Raw genomic sequence first — 10,105 nt, forward strand, 5'->3', positions numbered from 1 at the left:
TTCGCGAAACGTCGCTACAAAGCTTCAACTATAAACCAGACGCCCTAAACACTCACATCGATCGGTGGACTCGCAGTAGTATGAAGTCATTGGGATCTGCCCACTGCTGTGCTTCTAACACAAGCAAAATAAAAACCGCACCCTCCCAGGTGGAAAATATCTCACATAATGCCGGCATATGACTATATATCACATATAAAGATACAAAAGAAATTACATAATAATTAAAAACACCACAGCAATTTATTCTTTAGCGTCTTTTTGGCGTACAAACATTTAGCTTTCCGTATAAATCCAGAAAATCCTGTTCCATCAAGCTAGCTAGTACGTAATCAGAGCCACAACGAAATATCCCACAGCAATTAAACTTTTAAAATCGACCAACTTCTCAAACAACACATTAAATCTAACAACTGTAAGCAGTTACAATAATATTCTAATTAAATTAAAAATTAAAATACTATATTTAATGGAGAAAACACAAACACGTCTTACCTTGACCGTAGCAGACTCAGAAGCAGAGAGTGCCAGAAAGTTCCAGAAGCTTCAGCGGCTTGGGAATTCATGTCAGCCAATCAGAGATTGGCATTTTCCAGCGAGTATGACATACTCTTCTGTTGACCGGTCAGCTTTGCAAAACAACAAATGTTAAAAAGGCAACAACAATAGTTAAAATGCTTATTTTAAAAAAGACTGAGCAAGGCAGTCCACTAACCTGAGAGGGGGAAAAAATAGCTGAAATGCTTATTTTAACCCTTTAGTGCATGGATTTTGATCATGCACTAATGAATTGTGATCATTTGTGTCAGTATTTTTCCCAATGTTGATTTTTATTTTCTTGACGCATAAAAAAGGAAGGAAATATTTTTTGTAAAAGAAAAAAAGGATTTTATTATATTTTTTTGATGATCAATTGTAATTTTCTCCAAATAAAAGTTATTTCAAAATGCATCAGTAGTATTGTTCTTTAGGGTTATATAATGTAACAATATTTTTTTACCTGCAAGAGTTGTCTTCAGCAGAAGAAAGAACCAATCAGCATAATTTTTTGTCTGTCAGCAATATTGGATTTTTAAAAAAAAATTCTTGCATTTGCAGATGATGGCAAGAGATTGATATTGTATTTTATGATGCATTAGTGTCCACTTCAGTGTTCTGTGTGCATTGACAGCAAAATAGCTAAAATGCTTATTTAAAGAAAGACTGATGTAAATGTACTGCCTTGCTTCGCAAGGCAGTACACTAACCGGAGAGAAAAAAATAGCTAAAATGCTTAAAGAAAGACTGAGGTAAATGTACTGCCTTGCTTCGCAAGGCAGTCCACTAACCTGAGGGAAAAAATAGCTAAAATGCTCATTTTAAGAAAGACTGAGGTAAATGTACTGCCTTGCTTCGCAAGGCAGTCCACTAACCTGAGAGGAAAAATAGCTAAAATGCTCATTTTAAGAAAGACTGAGGTAAATGTACTGTCCACTAACCTGAGAGAAAAAATAGCTATAATGCTCATTTTTTTTAAAATGAGGTAAATGTACTGCCTTGCTTCGCAAGGCAGTCCACTACCCTGAGAGAAAAAAATAGCTATAATGCTCATTTTTTTTAAAATGAGGTAAATGTACTAACCTGACAGAAAAAAATAGCTATAATGCTCATTTTTTTAAAAATGAGGTAAATGTACTGCCTTGCTTCGCAAGGCAGTCCACTACCCTGAGAGAAAAAATAGCTATAATGCTCATATTTTCAAAAATGAGGTAAATGTACTGCCTTGCTCCGCAAGGCAGTCCACTAACCTGAGAGAAAAAATAACTAAAATGCTCATTGTAGGAAAGACTGATGTAAATGTACTGCCTTGCTTTGCTATGGTGTGCACTAAGCTGAGTAATTTTTCAAAAACCTATATTAAACACTGAGGGGGAGCGTCAGTTGGTCATGTCCCATCACTTTGCTCTGAAGCACCTGGACAGAAACCGTAAGCCTAGAGAAATTTTGAAACATTTTACCGGAGCAGGCATGCGGTGCTATTTCCTGACCAACTTTCATACCAATAGCACAAGTTTTGCAGCCATGAGAGCGATTTCAAAATTATTTTTGGGTCAAAATTCCACTCTGTTCCTCACTCTAAAAGCGGCAGTTGGTTTCAGTTACACTCTAAGGTTTCGGCAGTTGGAAATTTTGCTCGTTTTTCGCTTTTTACGTCGCCGTCGTAACTCCGATCCCCAATAAAAGTAATAGCTCCCTTCTCGGGTACGAGCCGCACGTTTTGATACCACTTTTGTGGGTGGGCACGCAGCGGTACGAGCCGCATTAACGGTAATGGAAGAAGATGTTATAATAACTAGAAAATTCCTGCAGAAATTTTAAAGGGGCATGCCAAAGTGTGCCCGTCGGCTTTGAGCCAGCGTTATGATGTTAAAAATTAGCATTAATGCTAAAGAAAGCTGCAACGTAGTCACTAACATGTGGAGAGGCAGAAGCATGTTGACTAAGCTGAACTTGTACAATTATTTATGTTAAAATTAATGCATTAGCTAAAATTAGCCAATATGCTAATGTAAGCTTAAATGCTGGCAGTAGCATGTGGAGCAACAGGACCATGTTGTTTTAATTTTACTACTCCATTCAGTATACTAAACATGTCTAATTAATGAGAAAATTAGCTAAAAGCTAACTTTAGGTAAAAATGCTAGTGTATTAGTGAAAGACAGTGAAATGCAAACTTTTGTACAAATGCTAATGAATTGCCTTGCTGCGCAAGGCAGTTCACTATCCTGAGAAATAAATAACATAAAAAACGCTAATATTATTGCACCGCCTACGGTGGTGCACTAAAAGTTGAGGAATATGCAGACTTTTAATTTGAAATTTTCAGTAAGCTTCCTTTTAACTACCTCACCAATTCAATGTGTAACAGTAGTTTGTTTAAACCAGTCATAAAGCACAAAAGAGCAATTACCTGATGTGAAAAATGTCAAGACTTTTATTTTGACATTTTTAGTAAGCTTCATAATTGTTACACATTGGATTAATGGCCACATTAATCCAACGTGTAACAGTCCAGCTATATAATGCCCAAAACAGCAAGTAGTTCTAAATCCCAGCTCAGCCCTAATGTGTGGTATCTGAGAGTTCCGCCATGTTGTAATTCTTCTATAGTAATTAATCCTTTTTGTGCTGACCAAGGCAATGCACTAGGGGGCAGTGAAGTGCTATTCTTTGTGTTAATATACCTTTTCTCAGGTAATTCGATATCCTGAGAAAAGGAAACTTAACAATGCAAATATTATTCCACCGCCTATGGCGGTACACTATCCTGAGAGGAATATGCAGACTGTTTCTAACTGTTTGTAGCAGTTAGTTTTTCTGAACAAAGCAGTCCAAACATCTCCTTCCTGTTGAGGAACTGCAAGAGTGATCCAAAAACTGTTTGAAGCATATAGTCAAGGGGGGTGAAATGCTAAAGTTTGTGCTAGTGTTATTGAACTGCCTTGCTGCGCAAGGCAGTTCACTATCCTGAGCGATAAAAAGGTCAAAAAAGCTAAAAATTAATGCACCGGTACACTCATGTGAGAGGAATATACAGGTTTTTATTTTGAAAGTTTCAGTTAGCTTCATTTTAATGACCACACTAATTCAATGTGTAACAGTGGTTTGGTTAAACCAGTCATGTAAGGCCCAAAAGAACAATTGCTTGATTTAAAAATGGCCAAAGCTTTTATTTTTGAAATTTTCAGTAAGCGTCATTATCAATGGCTACACTAATCCAGTCTGTAAAAGTAATTTGGTAACACCAGTTTTTAAATCACCAATAGAGCAATTTGCAGGATGTAAAAATGATCAAGGCTTTTATTTTGAAAAATTTATTAAGCTTCATTGTAAATGGCCACACTAATCCAATGTTTAACAGTGGGTGTGTTAAACCACTTAAATAGTAGCCCTCTGCTTTAACTGTATGTTTGCCATAGAATGTTTGCTATCTGACTCAGGAGCTGTTGCCATGTTTGGTTGCTATGGTAAATAGGCCACAGGGTGCCAGCTGTAAGAGAGACACACAGGGGGAGACAATTCTATCTGTTTGAGCCAGCCAGTTTCACTAAAACAAGCACACTGAACGACCCCTTCCCATTCAAGATCCGTAAGGCCGATCCGAAAACCGTTTGAAGCGTATGAGAGGGCTATTTGTCGTCTCCGATAGTACCGTGATTCATATCTGTAGGTCATTCACAGGAATTGCACTGATGAGAGAAATATGGTGTGTGCAGAGCTCAGTAATTTTTCAATTAAATCTTTTTTTTTTTAAAAAGATTTAATTTTTTTTGTGATCAATTGTAATTTTCCCCAAATACAAAGTTATTATTTCAAAAATGCATCAGTAGTATTGTTCTTTAGGGGTTATATGATGTAACAATATTTTTTTTACCTGCAGGAGTTGTCTTCAGCAGAAGAACGAACCAATCAGCATGCTTTTTTGTCTGTCAGCAATATTGGATTTTTAAAAAATTTTTTCTTGCATTTGCAGGTGATGGCAAGTGATTGATATTGTATTTTATGATGCATTAGTGTCCACTTCAGTGATCTGTGTAAATTGACAGCAAAAATAGCTAAAATTCTCATTTTAAGAAAGACTGATGTAAATGTACTAACCTGATAGAAAAAAATAGCTATGATGTACTATAATGTACTGCCTTGCTTCGCAAGGCAGTCCACTACCCTGAGAGAAAAAAATAGCTATGATGCTCATTTTTTTAAAAATGAGGTAAATGTACTGCCTTGCTTCGCAAGGCAGTCCACTAACCTGAGAGAAAAAAATAACTAAAATGCTCATTGTAGGAAAGACTGATGTAAATGTACTGCCTTGCTTTGCTATGGTGTGCACTAAGCTGAGTAATTTTTCAAAAATCTATATAAAACACTGGGGATAGGTTTCAAAAACCTATATTAAACACTGAGGAGGAGCGTCAGTTGGTCATGTCCCATCACTTTGCTCTGAAGCACCTGGACAGAAAACCGTAAGACCTAGAAAAATTTTGAAAACATTTTACCGGAGCAGACATGCGGTGCTATTTCCTGACCAACTTTCATACCAATAGCACAAGTTTTTCGGCCATGAGAGCGATTTCAAAATTATTTTGGGGTCAAAATTCCACTCTGTTCCTCACTCTAAAAAGCGGCAGTTGGTTTCAGTTACACTCTAACGTTTCGGCAGTTGGAAATTTCGCTCGTTTTTCGCTTTTTACGTCGCCGTCGTAACTCCGATCCCCAATAAAAATAATAGCTCCAATGCCGGGATCGAGCCACACGTTTTGATACCACTTTTGTGGGTGGGCACGCAGCGGTACGAGCCGCATTAACGGTAACGGAAGAAAAATATGGAATAACTAGAAAATTCCTGCAGAAATTTTAAAGGGGCATGCCAAAGTGTGCCCGTCGGCTTTGACGCAGCGTTATGATGTTAAAAATTAGCATTAAGCAATCATGGTTAAGAAAGCTTCAGTGTGGTCAATAACCTGCGGGGAGTCAGAAGCATGTTTTCTTAAATCCTGAAATTATTCAAATAAATTCTTCATAAACCCAATATATTACCCGGATAACAGTTTATATATTAACCTGATAACAGTTTATGACGGAGTATTTCCTTGCAAACGGCTACGTTTTTAGCCTTAGCTCTCTGCTAAAATGAAAAGTACAACACGATGAAAATGTAAGAAAATAAAACAAAACTCACCAAAACCGATGTAACTTAGTTCTCATTAAATCCCAGTCAGTTTTCGACCAGGTAATTTATGTTTCTCAACTATATTAAGCGTTTCCGTTCATCACCGCTCTTTTCCTACGAATCCTCTTCTGCTCTCTGTCAGGTTTGTGATCTGTAGCATCACCCAGGCGCCGCGTCTGTGCCGCTGGTTCCTTAAAGGAGCAGCGACGTTATTTTCTGTCCACAGACTTTTAATCAACTATTTATTCTTATTTATGTCAGATTTTAACATGGGGGGACATATGTGTAATGGTTATAGTCTTGAATCAGTAGTATAATGCTGAAAACACAAGAAGTTGTAAATACCAGTAAACCCTACAGTGCAGTCCTGGGTAGCTGCAGTTCCAGACACTGTGTTCTTCTGTTGCTATGGTAATTAATCCCCTGCAGCTGTGAGAGCCAAAGAGCGGGAAAATCCTCTTCAGACACAGTTTCTATACTTGGGAGACACCAGGCGTCAGTCTGAAGGACCCTGACAAAAAGCATAAGCCCTAGCAAATTTTGTAAACATTGTACATGAGCAGGCATGTGTATCTATGTTATGACCAACTTTCAGATCAATAGGGCGATATTTATGCCTGTGAGGGGGATTTAAAAGGGTTTTTGAGTCAGCCATAAACAGTCCTGTGTGTGTGTTTCATAGAGAAAGATTACTGATTCTGTGAGACACAAAATCTCAAATTTTTCGTTTTTATTAATTTATGTAATCATTTTAACTCCAATCCCCAATAAAAGTAATAGCTCCCTTCTCGGGTACGAGCCGCACGTTTTGATACCACTTTTGTGGGTGGGCACGCAGCGGTACGCCAAAGTGTGCCCGTCGGCTTTGACGCAGCGTTATGATGTTAAAAATTAGCATTAATGCTAAAGAAAGCTGCAACGTAGTCAATAACCTGTGGAGATGCAGAAGCATGTTGACTAAGCTGTACTTGTACCATTCATTATGTTAAAATAATGCATAAGCTAAAATTAGCAAATATGCTAATGTTAGCCTAAATGCTGGCAGTAGCATGTGGAGCAACAGGACCATGTTGTTTTAATTTTACTACTCCATTCAGAATACTAAACATGTCTAATAAATGAAAAAATAAGCTAATAGCTAACTTTAGGTAAAGTGCTAGTACACTAGTCAAAGGAAGTGAAATGCTAATGTTTGTGCTAATGTTAATGAACGGCCTTGCTGCGCAAGGCAGTTCACTATCCTGAGAAATAAATAACATAAAAAAAGCTTATATTATTGCACCGCCTACGGCGGTGCACTAACACGAGAGGAATATGCAGACTTTTATTTTGAAACTTTCAGCTAGCGTCTTTTTAACTACCACAACAATTCATTGTGTTACTGTAGTTTGTTTAAACCAGTCACATAAAGGCCAAAAGAGTAATGACCTGATGTGAAAAATGTCAAGGCTTTTATTTTGAAACTTTCAGTAAGCTTATTTACAATAGCTTTACAATAGCTTTTTTATTTACAGTGGATTACACACTAATCCAATGTGTAACTGTGGTTTGGTTAATCCAGCTATATAATGCCCCATACAGCAAGTAGATCTAAATGCCAGCTCATCACTATGTGCTATTTGAGAGTTACGCCATGTTGTAGTTCTGACCTTCAGTCATTGTAGTTCTAAAGAGCAGCTCAACTATCGTGTGAGTGAGACACAAAGGGATAAACAGATTCTAACGGTTTGAAGCAGTTAGTTTATCTGAACAAAGCAGTCCAAACATCTCCATCCTATTCAGGATCTTTTAGAGTGATCCAAAAACTGTTTGAAGCATATAGTCAAGGGGGCTCAAATGCTAATGTTTGTGCTAATGTTAATGTTGAATGCAGTTCACTATCCTGAGAAATAAATAACATAAAAAAGGCTAATATTATTGCACCGCCTTCGGCGGTGCACTAACACTAGAGGAATAGGCAGACTTTTAATTTGAAACTTTCAGTAAGCTTCATTTTAATGACCACGCTAATTCAATGTGCAACTCTGGTTTGTTTAAACCAGTCCCATGAAGCCCAAAAGACCAATAACCTGATGTAAAAAATGTCAGGGCTTTTATTTTAAATTTTCAGTAAGCTTCATTTTAAATAGACACACAAATCCAATGTGTAACAGTGGTTTGGTTAATCCACCAATATAATGGCCAAAACAGCAAGTAGCTCTACATTCCAGCTCAGCCCTCCTCTGTAATAACTGAATGATCCGCCATGTTGTAGTTCTGACCTTCTGCTCTGCCCTCTGTATTAAGGTGTTCCACCATGTTTAGAACTACAGAGACCTTGTAGGCCAAACCAGCAGTTGCCATAGCGATCAAGCCTCTGCCAACTGCTGTGTGTGTGTGAGAGACACTTCATGCAACTTTGAGAACACCCAGTCACTTTTAATGAAAAAAGCAGTCTGAACGACCCCTTCCCGTTCGGGAACCGTTATGCCGATCCAAAAACCGTTTGAAGCGTATGAGAGGGCTACTTGTCGTCTCTGATAGTCCTGTGATTCATATCTGTAGGTCATTCACAGGAATTGCACTGATGAGAGAAAAATGGTGTGTGGTGAGCTCAGTAAGTTTTCAAAAACCTATATTAAACACTGAGGGGGAGCGTCAGTTGGTCATGTCCCGTCACTTTGCTCTGAAGCACCTGGACAGAAAACCGTAAGCCCTAGAGAAATTTTGAAAACATTTTACCGGAGCAGACATGCGGTGCTATTTCCTGACCAACTTTCATACCAATAGCACATGTTTTGCGGCCATGAGAGCGATTTCAAAATTATTTTGGGGTCAAAATTCCACCCTGTTTCTCACTCTAAAAAAGCGGCAGTTGGTGTCAGTTACACTCTGCGGTTCGGCAGTTGGAAATTTCGCTCGTTTTTCGCTTTTTACGTCGCCGTCGTAACTCCGATCCCCTATAAAAGTAATAGCACCCATCTCGGCATCGAGCCGCACGATATGATACCACTTTTGTGGGTGGGCACGCAGCGGTACGAGCCGCATTAACGGTGACGGAAGAATAATAAATAATAAGAATAAAGAGACATTCTATTAGGTGTAGAGCAATAGGTGCCTGCCATGCAATGCATGGAGGCAGTACTGACTTGCTTCGCAAGTCAGTACTGCTCTCCTTATGCATTGCTATGGCATGCCCCTAATAAAGAGACATTCTATTGGGTGTAGAACAATAGGTGCCTGCCATGCAATGCATGGAGGCAGTACTGACTTGCTTCGCAAGTCAGTACTGCTCTCCTTATGCATTGCTATGGCATGCCCCTAATAATAAACAGACATTCTATTGGGTGTAGAACAATAGGTGCCTGCCATGCAATGCATGGAGGCAGTACTGACTTGCTTCGCAAGTCAGTACTGCTCTCCTTATGCATTGCTATGGCATGCCCCTAACTAGAAAATTCCTGCAGAAATTTTAAAGGGGCATGCCAAAGTGTGCCCGTCGGCTTTGACGCAGCGTTATGATGTTAAAAATTAGCATTAATGCTAAAGAAAGCTGCAACGTAGTCAATTACCTGTGGAAAGGTAGAAGCATGTTGACTAAGCTGTACTTGTACCATTCATTATGTTAAAATTGATGCATAAGCTAAAATTTGCCAATATATCAATGTTAGCTTAAATGCTGGCAGTAGCATGTGGAGCAACAGGACCATGTTGTTTTAATTTTACTGCTCCATTCAGTATACATGTGTAATAAATGAGAAAATTAGCTAAAAGCTAACTATAGGTAAAAGTGCTAGTACACTAGTCAAAGGAAGTGAAATGCTAATGTTTGTGCTAATGTTAATGAACTGCCTTGCTGCTTAAGGCAGATAGTGAACTGCCTTGTTCACTATCTTGAGAAATAAATAACATAAAAAAAGCTTATATTATTGCACCGCCTACGGCGGTGCACTAACACGAGAGGAATATGCAGACTTTTATTTTGAAACTTTCAGTTAGCGTCTTTTTAACTACCACACCAATTCATTGTGTTACTGTAGTTTGTTTAAACCAGTCACATAAAGCACAAAAGAGGAAATACCTGATGTGAAAAATGTCAAGGCTTTTATTTTGAAACTTTCAGTAAACTTCATTTTAACTACCACACCAATTCATTGTGTTACAGTAGTTTGTTTAAACCAGTCACATAAAGGCCAAAAGAGTAATGACCTGATGTGAAAAATGTCAAGGCTTTTATTTTGAAACTTTCAGTAAGCTTTATTTACAATAGCTTTACAATAGCTTTTTTATTTACAGTGGATTACACACTAATCCAATGTGTAACTGTGGTTTGGTTAATCCAGCTATATAATGCCCCATACAGCAAGCAGATCTAAGAGCCAGCTCATCACTATGTGCTATTTGAGAGTTCCGCCA

At 38.2% G+C, this 10,105-nt stretch overlaps 1 long non-coding RNA gene across 2 annotated transcripts in view; it reads right to left on the reverse strand.

Annotated features, from left to right (window-relative positions):
• Positions 1-5,764: 5,764 nt before the first annotated feature.
• The window catches only part of LOC145550364 (uncharacterized), a 59,812-nt gene continuing 55,471 nt past the window's right edge, over positions 5,765-10,105 (reverse strand). The window contains exons 4-5 of one of the 2 annotated variants that reach the window (XR_014086268.1): positions 6,056-6,139; positions 5,765-5,901 (exon numbers count right to left, since the gene is read on the reverse strand). This is a non-coding gene — a long non-coding RNA (uncharacterized LOC145550364). Of the gene's footprint in view, positions 6,140-10,105 lie in introns of both variants that reach the window. The other variant, XR_014086267.1, reaches the window with a different exon arrangement.

This window comes from Poecilia reticulata, unplaced genomic scaffold (assembly GCF_904066995.2).
Source record: "Poecilia reticulata unplaced genomic scaffold, P_reticulata-male-v2 Scaffold_36, whole genome shotgun sequence".
In the NCBI taxonomy this organism is placed as follows: domain Eukaryota; kingdom Metazoa; phylum Chordata; class Actinopteri; order Cyprinodontiformes; family Poeciliidae; genus Poecilia; species Poecilia reticulata.